Below are 14,435 nucleotides of genomic sequence, written 5' to 3'. Positions count from 1 at the left end.
TAGATTGGATTAGGGGTGTTTGTACAATGGGTGGGGCCTGCTAATAAAGCCTGGAGGAGCAGGAAGGTAGGTACAAGATTATAGAATGAGGGAAACATCTCAGCTTCTCAGCCTGGGTCTGAAGAAGGAGCCCAACTAGGAAAGATCGCTGAGCCCTGCCAGTGCATGTGTGAATGCTCAGGCGTACCAGGTGACTTCTGGCAGGCCTGTGGGGTCAGGGTGCAGAGAAGCATGAAGCATCTGAGCTGGGGCCATGGGTCAGTGTGGCAACCTGCATTTTCTGGCCTGGATGACAGGTGGTGAGAGGAGACTGAGTCCAGAATATTCCCTTGGGCAGCTGCCCTCACAATTATGGGGTGACTAAAAGAAGGGACCAGTGTTCTTTGTCTCCCTGAGCATTTTCTAAAGAAAGGGCGGTTTCATTTCCCTGCAGAGGTTTGGAGAATTGTAGGGTTTGATTGCCCTATTATATTTGATTGCCCTATTATATAGTATTATAAAAACTACACCTGGGGTGTCTGGGTGGCTCAGTGGGATAAAGCCTCTGCCTTCAGGTCATGGTCCCAGGGTCCTGGGATGGAGTGCCACATCGGTCTCTCTGCTCCGCGGGGATCCTGCTTCTCTTCCTCTCTCTCTGCCTGCTTCTCTGCCTACTTGTGATATCTGTCAAGTAAATAAATAAAATATTTAAAAACAACAACAACAACAACGCCTACTCATTATTTCAGGTTTGGAAATACAGAAAGGTAAAAAAATTTAAAATCAGCCATTATATGAAATAACTATTGTTGACACTTTGATATAGATGTATAATATTTTGAGCATATTTTTCTAAGGTTTTTAGCTTTACTCACTTTTAAAAAATATATAGCTACACTCAGACTCACTCTCCAATCTTATTTTAGGTCTTCTTTTTCTGTGCCTTGGACTTTGTGGTTGTACTGATTATTCAGTTTTGATTTCTCCTTTTATCAGTTAACAACAAAACAGAAAAAAATTCTTTTGCATAAAAGTTGTAACCATCATTTAAATTACCTATATAATATTCCATTTATGGGTACAGTTTATTTTACTATTTTCTATTCTTTTTTGGACATATATTTTGGGAACACACACATATACTCACACACATATTTGGAGGGTGTGAGGTGGGTAGTAGAGAAGCAGAAGCAACTCCCACCAATATAAAAAACTCCATTGAGTGGATCTCTCTGAATCACCATTCTTTCCAGATCAGTTTCTAATTCATCAGTGTCACTATCTTAAGCCTCTAGAAGAGGTACTTTGAGTTTCGGTACCACTCTGGTAGAAACTAAAAATGTTGGAATACCAATGGTTTCAGAAAACTATCTGAGAGCTTTGGTATTATAATCGCACACACTTTGTGTTGCCTAAGTCAGCAGATAGTTGATAGATAAATAATAATAAGAAAACCTTGCTAACTAAATGATGATTATTTGACATACTATTCCCACATAGATGGTGCTTTCTTTCTTTTTCTTATCACTTTCAGCTTCAAGGGCACCAAATCCAAGAACTTCTCCTTGGCCAGGTGATAACCCCAGGAGATATATGAGGGGATCCCTCTGAATCCTGGCAGAGAAACATTGAGACAGACTCTTCCCACCTCTTCAGTGTCACTCATGCCCCTTGCATCACCATGGGCAGGCAGATCTACTCCTTGAGGTATCAGAGCAGGAGATTTGGCAGTGGCTTGGCCATCCTGCCTAGAGGGGGCTGGAGAGAGGCAGCAAACTCACTGTTGGTCTGCAAGAGTGGTGGCTGTTTCCAAGTCCACACCAGCCTGGGAGGTTACAGTAGCCAGAGTCTTAAGTTTTGGTGGGAGCAGAAGCTTCTCCATCAGTATAGCTAGAGGTCTGGGCCAATTCAGCATTCTGGGGAGGTATGAGGGTGGGTGTTTTGGGGTGGGTAGCCTCAGTAGGGTGAGCTTTGTTCTTGGTGGTTTTGGGGGGCTGGGGTTTGTATGTCCAGCAGTCTGCCTTGGGGCACCCAAGAAGTTGAAATGAATCATAGGTTGCTGGGCCACTGAATATGAAGATCAACCTCAAGGTCCAGGGGGTGAATCAGCTGGAACGACAGCAGATCAAGGAACTCAATGACAATTTCACTCTCTTCATTTCCAGGTGTTTCTTCCAGGATGGAAATGGGATAGTGGTTACCATCTTAGTACAGGTCAAGATTTTCTGAGGTCAAGTAGCCCAGTCCCTGTCTCTTAAAATTGGCCCTGGTGGAAGGTGCCCACTTTATTTTTTATTCTCCAAGCCTCCCTAGGAGATTGGATTAACCCTCAGCTATCTGTCTGACACCACTGCATCGAACTATGGCCCTATGGTCTCATCCTGAAATAAAGCAATCTATTCTGCATGTATAGTAAATCTGAACAGCCTGACAGGTTCAGTTTCAAAGAAGTCAAAACATATCTTGTAAGTGGACACATTGACTTTGGCAAATGATTTCTTCCCCGTAAGTTGCCACATGATTCTAGGTCTTGGAGTTTCTTTCCATCAGACTGGCATTTCCATTCTCAAAGCCAGTGAGTGGAGACCACAAAAACTGGATGTGGTCCAATTAATGGGCTTTTGAAAAAAGGAGCACGGGGCCAATGCAAATGATTTGACCAAGTGATTTTCAAATTCTGCTGGCCAGGCTGAGAGTGGTGAACTATATTCATAGCCTGGAGGAGTCCTGACCATCAGATCTCATCCAGGCTTAGCACCAAAGGGAGGCCAGACTTCTTATACTAACTACACCAAACTGTGCTCTTGGAGCAACCTTGGATTGAAGTTTACTGTGAATAACTCTGGGGAAGATGAGGCTGGCAGGATGGTTGCACCTTGAGTTTGTTCCAATGGGACGCTCAGGACTGTCTGGGTAGAATGCTGAAATTCTGCCCGGCCCCACCCTTCTCAGGGTGCTCTTCCTTAGGGAGGGGCAACTGTGGATTAGCACTATTGCATAGACTTGGAGCTGGGGAAAAAATTAAAGAGAAGCCAGTAAGAAATAAAGTACAATTGGTAAATATGCCCAGAGCTCTGGATTTAGGGCCATCTTATCACTGCAGATGGTGTACTGAGGGCTATGTTCTTGGGGCACCTGGGTGGCTCAGGCAGTTAGGTATCTGCCTTCGGCTCTGGTCATGATCCCTGAGTCCTGGATGAAGCCCTACGTCAGGCTCTGGGATCGCCAGGGAGCCTGTTTCTCCCTTGCCCTTTGCCCGCCCCCCCCAACTCGTGCTCTCTTTCTCTCTCAAATAAATAAATAAATAAAATCTTTTTTTTTTTTTTAAAGTAGCTACATTTTTTCATGATGACTGTAGTTGATAACACTGTATTGTGTAATTGAAATGTGCTAAGAGAGTGGAACTTAAGTTTCTGTCTCTCTGTCTCTCTCTCTCTTTCACACACACACACACACACAAGATAACTAAGTGAGGTGATGGATGTGTTCATTAACTCAACTGGGGGAGCCCTTTCACAATGTATACATAAATCAGATCATTATGTTGTACACTTTCAATATATTACCATTTATTATCTCAATTATACCTCTATAAGGCTGAAAAAAATGTGGGAAATTGTATGAGGCTCCTGCTTGATTAAATCTCCAGCTTGGGAAAAAATTAAACTAAACCTATGCTTTTCCTTCATGGCCTGACAAGGGCTGATGGGCTAAAAGACGGGAACAGGAGTTGAGGGATGAGTAGCAGAGGAGATTCGCTGTAGGAGGACAGTGTTTCATGAGTTTTACCAAGAAGGTGCTCAACACATTCAAGGTATTGATTATCAGTTAATTCTTCTCTTTTGCTACTTATTGTGGCTATCACTTGCAATATCTTGAAAGCAGAGAGAAGGGCATGAAAAGGGAATATTTTGTCCACATCAAGTAACTGCCTATTTGAGAAAAGAATATTCCTAAGAGTGAGTTATTCTGTTGGCTCATTGGTAAGTCTCTTCCTGACCTATTCCCAAATGATGCAAGCCAATGATTCTCAAACTTTGGTGCAAATAAGAATCGAGGAGGGAACTTGGTAAACATTCAAAGGTCCAGACCATATCCTACATTTGGAAACCTGGACTTCTGTGCAAACATGCCTAAAACCTCTTCAAATAATAGGGCTAACTAACCTCCATCCATAGCATGTCAGGAATTAACACTAAACTAGAGTCACTTGTCACTCTCGCCAGGTTCAAGCCCATTTCTGGCTGTCCTCTGGGGCTGAGCTCTTGGACTTACTGCTTCCAGGCACAGTTCCTGTAGCAGCAGAACCAAGTGCTGGAAAAGAGGTGGGAGCTGCTGCAGCTGGGTGTCAGAACCCGCAACCCTAGCCTGGAGCCCAACTTTGAAGGCTATGTTGGAAATCTCAGGAGGCAGGTGGACAAGTTCAAAGAAGAGAAGATGAGGCAGGCAGCATACCTGAAGATCACCAAGGATGCCATGGAGGAGTACAAGAAGTGAGTGGTGGGAGAAGGTGGGACATTTGGTGTTGGGTCAAAATACGTGTGACTCCCAAGTCTGGTGTGGAAGCAATGCTAGGGCATAGAATTGGTCTCTCTTCCCAGGAACTTGTAGGGTCTTTTCTGTTTGTTTTCTTCTTGTAAATATGTTTGTGGATATATGTTCAGCGTGTAGGGTAGCAGAGAAAAGGGAATTCCTCAAGATGTAATAGTCTTCTTATCCACAAACTGCCCCAGATACAAAGTAGAAATCAACAGCAGCAGAAAGGCTGAGAGTGACTTTGTGGTGCTAAAGAAGGGGAGAGGCAGCTGGCTTTGTCCCCTAGGGCTAGTTCTGGTACTCTCTCCAGCCTGCTCTTCACTGGGCTCAGTTTCTTCTGCTGTGAAGCATCCCTAGCCCCAGCTAACTGACAAGTCAGAACTGGGCTGTGGGCAAGGCTGCGAGAAGTGGTAAGAATGAAGTCTACCCTGATTTCTGTCTCAGAGGTCCTATTTTCAACTTCTTAAAGATAACAAATCCATTGGCATTGTCCCTACTCTGTTAGTCTCCAACAGTGCCTGTCCTATCTATGTCACTCTCCTCCTGGAATCTTGAGACCACTGGGGCCATTGCCTCCTTTCTTTCAGGATGTGGATGGTGCCTACTTGGTCAGGGTGGACCTCAATGCCCAAGTGGAGACCCTGCAGCAGGAAACTGAGTTCCTCCAGGTCTTCTATGCTGCTGTAAGTTTGGGGTCTAAGCTCCCTGGGAGCCTCTGGGATGGCTGTAAATCTGAGAAAGCAAGAGAAGTTTCACTGGGCTGCCCCTGAGTTTCTGCATGGCTGCTGGTGAGATAGCTCTGGGAACCCTCTAAAGGTGGATGCCAAGCCTTTCTAGAGGACTGATCCCTGTTCTGCTGCATAGGAGCTGGCCCAGGTGCAGCGGTTAGTCAATGGCACCAACATGGTGCTGTCCATGGACAACAACTGGTATCTGAACAGCATCATTTTTGAGGTCAAGGCCCAGTATGAGTAGACCACCCAAAGAGTAAAGCTGAGACCGAGACCCTCTTTCAGACCAAGGTGTCCACCTCTGGGTTATGCCCAGAGGGCATAAGGGATCCCCACTCCTGTCAGTAGAGATTGACATGCTCCTTTGGCTTGTGGTTGGTAGGGTCATCTGACCTCATATGTCTTGTCCTGAAGATTCATGGGGAAGGATACTGTGAAAGTCTCTGGCTCAGCTACCACTAGAAGTGGGTCTTGCCATTCCTTTGTTGGGGGATCTAACCCAACTCTGCAGACCCAGATACATCTAGGGATACCATGGTGGCTTTTAAACCTGCACAGCCAACTCTTCAACCCATGCATCATGGTAGCTAGTGTCTCACCCAGGCTGGCTACCTTCTACCAGGAGCTGCTCCAATTGCCTTCCCTCCCACATACCCATGGGAGGATATCTTCAGGGAGCCTGATCTTCCCACCTGAGTGGAATATGGTTGAAGGAAGTTCCTTAACAGGAATAATAGTTCCAGGTCCACTCATGAAATAGTTGCTGCTCTCTTCCTACTGTGGGTAGCCTGTTGGCTAGCTCTCCTGTCAGGGTCTGGCTGGGAAGGACAGACCAGAGGCATATTCCTGCCCAAGATTTGGTTCTGTGATCTTTGGTAGTTGCCTAACTAGGCTGGGTAGGAAGGTTTTCTTTCCTTAACCAGAAACTGCTTTCCCAGGAGCTCGGAATGTGTATCCTTTATGGATTCGTTTCAGCCATGATGACTAGACTGAGAAGGGCACATGAGTCTGGCTAAGTGAAGCTTAGAGGTCTGGGGTGGGTTACTCTGGGTTTGGCTGTCCCTGTGTTACCTTTCATTCCTGCATTTTCCTGGTTTTTGTGCCAGGAGCTCCAGGCCACTGCCAGAAGAAAGAACTATGACCTCAAAGTGATTAAAATAGAGGTCAGTGAGCTGAACCCAGCCTTCCAGAGACTTCGAGTGGAAATCACCAATCTTAAGAAACAGGTGGGGCACCAACTTGGCAGTGGAAGCCTTAGAGGGGTGGAATTAAGAAATATTATTTTATTCTTTTATCTTTCTATATTTGCACATCTTCTATAATAAATTATGAAGGTGGGCAAAAGAGAAACACAGCAAGGGGTTTGGTATATGGTCTTCTGTGCCCCACTTACTTGCTGATGGTTTTTGGAAGAGCACTGTCCCCCTGACAGTGGAGCACCATCCTGGAGGCAGAGCAGAAGGGTGAGGTGAGCTTCAAAGATGACCAGGATAAGATGGCTGAGGTGGAGGCCGTCCTGCAGCAGTCTAAGGAGGACATGGTCCTGCTGCTTTGTCACTACTGGGAGCTGCTAGGAGCCAAACTGGTCTTGGGTATGGAGAACACCACCAACCACAAGTTGCTGGAGAGTGAGGAGAATAGGTAGGTGACCCAGGGGGCATAGAACGTGTGTGTTCATCAGTGGTGACCCTGTGTCAACCTTGCCATCTGTATCATGAACAATCAATTAACTCACTTATTCCTGAAACATCAGGAATAACAAACATTGAGCTTTGTCAGTGATGGGGAAGTGGATGTCTGCTCAGGACCTTTAAAATATATATATATATATATATATATATATATAAAAATTAATTTATTTATTTTCAGAAAAACAGTATTCATTATTTTTTCACCACACCCAGTGCTCCATGCAATCCGTGCCCTCTATAATACCCACCACCTGGTACCCCAACTTCCCACCCCCCTGCCACTTCAAACCCCTCAGATTGTTTTTCAGAGTCCATAGTCTCTCATGATTCACCTCCCCTTCCAATTTATCCCAACTTCCTTCTCCTCTCTAACACCCCTTGTCCTCCATGATATTTGTTATGCTCCACAAAAAAGTGAAACCATATGATAATTGACTCTCTCTGTTTGACTTATTTCACTCAGCATAATCTCTTCCAGTCCCGTCCATGTTGCTACAAAAGTTGGGTATTCGTCCTTTCTGATGGAGGCATAATACTCCATAGTGTATATGGACCACATTGTCCTTATCCATTCATCCGTTGAAGGGCATCTTGGTTCTTTCCACAGTTTGGCGACCGTGGCCATTGCTGCTATAAACCTTGGGGTACAGATGGCCCTTCTTTTCACTACATCTGTATCTTTGGGGTAAATACCCAGGAGTGCAATGGCAGGGTCATAGGGAAGCTCTATTTTTAATTTCTTGAGGAATCTCCACACTGTTCTCCAAAGAGGCTGCACCAACTTGCATTCCCACCAACAGTGGAAGAGGGTTCCCCTTTCTCCACATCCTCTCCAACACATGTTGTTTCCTGTTTTGTTAATTTTGGCCATTCTAACTGGTGTAAGGTGATATCTCAATGTGGTTTTAATTTGAATCTCCCTGAGGGCTAGTGATGATGAACATTTTTTCATGTGTCTGCTCAGGACCTTTGTCCAGAGTGCACTTGAGTAGTGCAGGTCCTAGTCCTATATGCTGGAGTCCCTAACTCCTCCCAATTTTCCCTCTGAACCTCTGGACCAAAGGCAAAGTGGGGAGAATTCCCTGCCATTGAGAAAGACAGAGGAAAAAGAGTTTTCCTTAGCTTGGTTCAGTCCAGGTATGGCTGGCCTGAGCCCTAGCTGGGGAAAACATAGAGAAGGACTCTGGGATGGAGGGGGCTGGGGAGAGAGTATCAGTTGTGGGAGTCGAGGAACAATGGCAATGAACCCACCGAGAGTCAGGATTGTGGGCAGGGAAGACTGAGAACAGCTGCCTTTGTTACTCCAGGTGGGAACTGATGCAATTCTGGAGCCCAGATATTTGCCAGAGTGAGACTAAATTACACTTTTTATGGACCACAGCTAGGGTATCCTTCCTTTTGGAAATTGTCCTCCTCTGATCCCATCAGAGGATTTACTGATTATTCTTTATTTTATTTTATTTTTTATAAACATATATTTTTATCCCCAGGGGTACAGGTCTGTGAATCACCAGGTTTACACACTTCACAGCACTCACAAAAGCACATACCCTCCCCAATGTCCATAATCCCACCCCCTTCTCCCAACCCCCCTCCCCCCAGCAACCCTCAGTTTGTTTTGTGAGATTAAGAATCACTTTTACTGATTATTCTGTTTTTATGCCAACTGGCTGTCTGGAGAAGTCACTGACAATGTGAACTACTGTGAATAAAGAGGGGTTCTCCTTTGTTGGTGAGTCAGGAGTCACCCCTGACATTTCCTGAGTTAAGGAGGAGGAGCTCTCAGCTAGGAGGCTGGAGACCTGCAGCCATGACCTCACTTTTGAGGGCACTGGCTGTGCATCTTATCCCACAGACCACAAGACGAGAAGGGGATTCGAGTAGACGAGATCAAGTTTTCCTTAGACGAGATCAAGTTTTCCTTTGCTTCTAGGATCTCATGCTCATCTCTAGGTAAAGGAAACAGAGATCCTGCCATTAGGACCCCCTGAGTCTCATGTGGAGAGTTGGCCCAGAAGGATGGGTGGGGCAGGAGGACTAACATTGGTGGCCATTGTTCCTTTATGGAACACTTCAGGAGAAGCCCCTCAATGCTGTGTGTAAGATGGGTGTTCCGGGATGTAGAAATTGTATAGGGATGCCCGGAGCTATCCTGAAACCTTCCTCTCTGTCTCCCCACAGCTGTGGTGTCAAGCACAGGCTCTGCTTCTGATGTGGTTGCATCTGGCATCAGCTCAGGCGGAAGAGTCTCTGCAAGAGGAGGCAACATCTTCAGAGGATCTGGTGTAGCACCTGGGGCTGTGTGCAGGGCTTTGAGGTCTGCAGGGCACAGTGGGAGCCCTGGAGGGTCCCTATCTCAAGTTGGGAATCCAGGAGACACTGGTTTTGGTGTGGAAAATGAGGAGTCCAGTTCAGTGATTAATCAAGACTCCAGCTGAGCACACAGAAACCTGTAGAATTCCCCCCTAGAGGCAAAACGATATCTGGCCCTGATCTCATGGTGTCCATTAACCTATTTCACCTTGTTCATATCTGTTCTGACTGTATACCACCTTTTAATTTTTTCATTTTTTTTGCAATTTGAAGGCAGGCTTCTGGGTCAAAACAAATTCTTTCTTTTTTTCATACATCCAAAGGTGGGGACCTCATAGGAAACCCCTCACATGTAGTCTCAGTGGGTCTGTGGGGCAATCACTCACCTTCTTGCCTATCTTACCTGGCATCCCCATAGTGCTCCTAGTCCACGCTGTCCTTTTCTATGGTACAGAAGCAAAATCTCTTCTTCCATCTCAGTCCTGAAGTACAGGCATACACATACCCTATTTTCTACTATCACTATCAATTCTCAGTTATCCACCTTAATGGGTGTCATTCATTTTACCGATAATCTGCAACCTAGGGTTATCAAGAACTTGCTTTGATTTGATGATTTTCTGAAGCCCCATCTGACCCATTCTGGAACATTAGGACACTCTGTCTCCTACAGATTCACAGACCCTGGGTACTTACCAAAGGGAGGAGTAGAGAAGAAGGTCTTTGGGGACCTGGAGGGTATGAGCATGCCAGCCCAGACCCACCCTTTTCCCTGAGAAAGCCGTGTACATCAACACCTGGAGATAAGTGTGACAGCAGCTGAGTTTCATGGGTTTCCTCTTTGCCAGAGATGGGGATAAAAATATGACAGAAGCAAATATGTCTTAGGACTATACTCCAGGTAGATTCCAGTTTAAAATACATACCCAGTGCGACCTGCTAGGTTAGAGGGTGTGCAAGTTCTGGGCCCTACTATCTAAGGAAAAGATCTCATAACCTATTTTTCCCTTCTGCCTCCTTCTACCTCCTTCCTACTTCTTGCCCTCCCCTCCCCTCACCGACCCCACCATACTTTCCAATAAATTTCATTAGAAACTCATTCATTTGGGAACTTTCAAAAATATTCCTTACTCAGATGGGCTCTGAATGTTGCACTTTCCCAACCATCACCCTGAAACACACCCATACACATCTATGCTCACTCTCCTCCCCACACCCACTTCCCTATGCTGACAGAAGGGTGTATTACTTCTACTTCACTTTGGAAGGCCGGGGGTGGGGGAGTGGGGGAGTGGGGGGGGGAGACCCTTCTTTCCCCTCCTTATTGAAGAAGCATCTGTTTTTAAAACAATTAACTGCAGGTCTTCCAGACTTGCTTGGCAGCCAAGCTGGTGTCATTACTGCCTAATTAAAGGATAATAGTCTTGTTATCATTCTCATTATAAGAATTATTTTCAGTTAATAGTTAGCGGATGTGAAGTGGGAAGCAGCAGCCTGGGGGCTCAGGTCACAAGGGCAACTCCGCTACTTTGTCTCCTGCTTCCCTCAGAAAGTAGTTCCCAGCATAACACCCCATGGAGTCCAGCTGTGTGAGATTGGGAGGATGGTCTTATCCCTTCCCTGTCGTGAGCACTGTTGGGAAGTGCTGAAAGAGGGAGCATGGCCAGCCAGGGAGACAATGGGCATAAATTCTCATCTGAGCAAACACTGGGTTTCTAGAGAGGCATTCATTCATTTGACAGTTATTTATTGAGTACTTCCTATGTGCTAGATTCTGTCCTTGACACTAATACAAAAAGATGACCAATACCTATGTCTACTGGGAAGAAAGATGAGAGAATGTGCAGAGTACAGGATATAAGTGTTGTCTAGGGGAAGTGCCTATCTGGAGCAAGGGGTCAGACTAGCAGGATGGGGGAAAACTTCCTTGATGAGGAGCCCTCAAGCTGAACCTTGAAACCTAAACATTGAAGGAGTCAGCCAGTGGGGGCGGGATAGAAGTTCTATCTCCTGGTGATGGGAACAGTGCTTGGCACTCAAAAGGTAATCAATAAATATTTGTTGAAGGACTGAAAAAGAGCTTGACAAGAGTTTGGCTCTTCAGGCTTTTCCAGAAGTGCAGTCTGGTGATGCTGAGAGAGAGGTGTGACAGCCCAGGTTGATGAAGACCTTTCTGGGCAGAGTGACTAATTTGTTCTGTTTTCCCAGCACATTCCTACTTTTAAGACTGAGCATCCCATGTTTGAGAACCACTTGGTCCCAGGAAACCGGGATGGTTGGTCGTCCTGCCGCTTTGTTACCTCAAGCAGTTTGGACTCCATCCCAATGTGTTTAACAGTAGAGTGATGCGGGGGCAAGAGTGTTTATTGAGCAGAGTGTGCCTGAGCCTGCCAGTTGTCCCCCAATATCCTTTCTGTTCTTCAACAGAAATAGAAATTAACAGATGAGCACACTACCACCCAGCTCTGGGCAACATTTTCAAGTCTCCTTTACAAATAACTGCGACTATGAAACAAAATTATGGACAGTGGAATGTGAGTTGAAATCATACCATGCTCCAGACTGTGCCCTTAAAAGGCAGAGCCCCTAAGAGTGGGTTCAGTCTCCCAAGAGAAAAATGTGAGGAAGTTTAAGAAACTCTAAATTCAGGCCCTCTGCCCAAACCTTTTGAATAAGAACTGCAGGGTTGAGTTTTAAAAAAATATTTCAGGCAGTAGTGGTTAAGAGCATGGGCTCTACAGTGGGCTGCCTGACTTCCATTCCCAGTTTGCAGCTGTGTGGTCTTATCTAGGTAACTTAACCTCTCTGTGCCTCGGTTTCTCTAAAAAGTTATCTGTAAAAAGTGTCTGTTGATCTTGCAACATTTATCTAACACTTAATATGTGCCTGGTACTGCTCTGAGCACATTAACATGAAAAGAATATTTATTGTTTTTGTTGGGTATTTCATAAATGTCAATTAGATCCTGTTGGGTGAGAGTGTCAGTGAGATCTTTTATATCCTTAATGATTTTCTTTCTAGTGATTTTACCAATTATTGAGGGAGGAATAGTGAAGTCTCTAACTTTAATTGTGGATTTATCTATTTCTTCTTTTGATTCTCTCATCTTTTGCTTCACATATTTTGCAGCTCTTCCATTTGGCATATACACATTAGCATTGTTATGTCTTCTTGGTGGATTGACCCTTTTACATTTTACAATATAATGCCTCTGTTTCATATTTTTTCCCTTTGCTCTGAAGGCTACTTTATCTGATGTTAATATAGCCACTCCTATTTTCTTTTGATTAATATTTGCATGATATTATCTTTTTCTAAGCTTTTACTCTTAGCTTGCATATATTGTTATATTTGTGGTGAGTTTCTCTTCTTTTTTTGGTAGGTAGTATATAGTTGGCTAATGTTTTTGAGCCTTGATGATCTTTGTCTTTTAACTGATGTATTTAGACTATATTTAATGTAATTATTAATATGTTAAGGCTTAAGTCTGTCATTTTATTTTTTTGTTTCTATACGTTCTCTATTTCTTGTTTCTTTTTGTTTTCCTGCCTTCCTGTGGTTGCTTGAACATTTTAAAGAGCCTATTTTGATATATTTATAGTGTCTTTGTATACTATTTTTAGTGGTTGCAGGGGGTATGACACATACAGAGCTCACAACGGTTTACTGCTGTCACCATTTGACTAGTGCAAGTGAAGAAACCCTAACTCTACATCCCTTTACCCCCCTCCTTCATAATATAATTTCTTTTTTTTTTTTTGAAGGTTATATATGTTTTTTTATTTTAATTTTTATAAACATATATTTTTATCCCCAGGGGTACAGGTCTGTGGTATTATGGACATAATATAATTTCTTAAATATTTCCTCTAGATACATTTAGAACCACCCAGTGTTATAGTTTTTGTTTGAACAATTAAATATCATTTAGAAAATTCAGGAGGAGAGGGAAAGTCTATTCAATTTACCCATATTTTTTTATCATCATGTTCTTTCCTTCTTCCCAATGTTTCAAGATTACTTCTTTTATCATATACTTTCTGTTTAGAGAACTTCTTCTTGCCATTCTTTTAGGGTAGGTCTGCTGGCAACAAATCCTTCTAGTTTTCATTCATCTGTGTTAGGGTTTCCCCTTCATTCCAGAAGGATATTTTTGCTGGGTATAGGAAACTATGTTGACAGTTTTTTGTTTTCAATCACTTGAGAAATACTGTGCCAGTCCATTCTAACTTCTGTGGTTTCTAATGAGACTTTGGCTTTCCTTTGAAACACTTTCCTTTATAGGTAGGGTATTGTTTCTCTTTTGCTGTTTTCACAATTTTAATTCATAATTTTCAGAATTCTGACTAGGCTCTATCTCAGTGTGGATTTTTTGGGATTTATTCTCTTTACATTTGTCTGCTTCTTGAATCTTTAGATTTATGTTTTTTGGGGAATTTTCAGTTCTTATTTCTTTGAGTACTTTTTCATTCAGTCCTCTTTCTTCTCTCAAGAAACTTTAATAACATGAATACAAGCTCTTTTGTTATAGTCCCACAGGTCCCTGATGCTCAGGTCTGGTCTGGTCTTGTCTTTCCCTTTTTTTCTTTTCTTTTCTTTCTCTCTCTCTCTTTCTTTCTTCCTTCCTTCCTTTCTCTTCTACCTTCCTTTCTTTCCTCTCTCCTTCCCTTCCTCTCCTCAATCCCTCCTCCTCCCCCTTCTTCTTTACTCCCTCCTCCCTCCTTTTCTCTCTCCCTCCCTCTCTTTCTTCTTTCTTTTTCTTATCTATTTTTTCTCTTTGCTGCTCAGGCTGGGTAATTTCTGTTGTTCTATCTTATAGTTCAGAGTCTTTTTTTTTTTTTTTAAAGATTTTATTTATTTGACAGAGAGAGAGAGAGAGAGAGAGAGATCACAAGTAGGCAGAGAGGCAGGCAGAGAGAGAGGGGGAAGCAGGCTCCCCGCTGAGCAGAGAGCCTGATGTGGGGCTCTATTCCAGGACCCAGAGATCATGACTGAGCCAAAGGCAGAGGCTCAACCCTTTGAGCCACCTAGGTGCTCCTAATTCAGAGTCTTTTATCTGGCCCCTTTCTTCTGCTATTAACCTCATCCTTTGAGTTTTTTTTTTTTTTAACTTTGATTATTGTATTTATCAATTTTTAAACTTCCACTTGGTTTTTGATATTTTATTTATTTATTTATTTATTTA

Source organism: Mustela nigripes, chromosome 6 (genome assembly GCF_022355385.1).
Source record: "Mustela nigripes isolate SB6536 chromosome 6, MUSNIG.SB6536, whole genome shotgun sequence".
Classification (NCBI taxonomy): Eukaryota; Metazoa; Chordata; class Mammalia; order Carnivora; family Mustelidae; genus Mustela; species Mustela nigripes.
The sequence above is the reverse complement of the archived record's forward strand: the minus strand, read 5'-3'. Positions refer to the sequence as shown.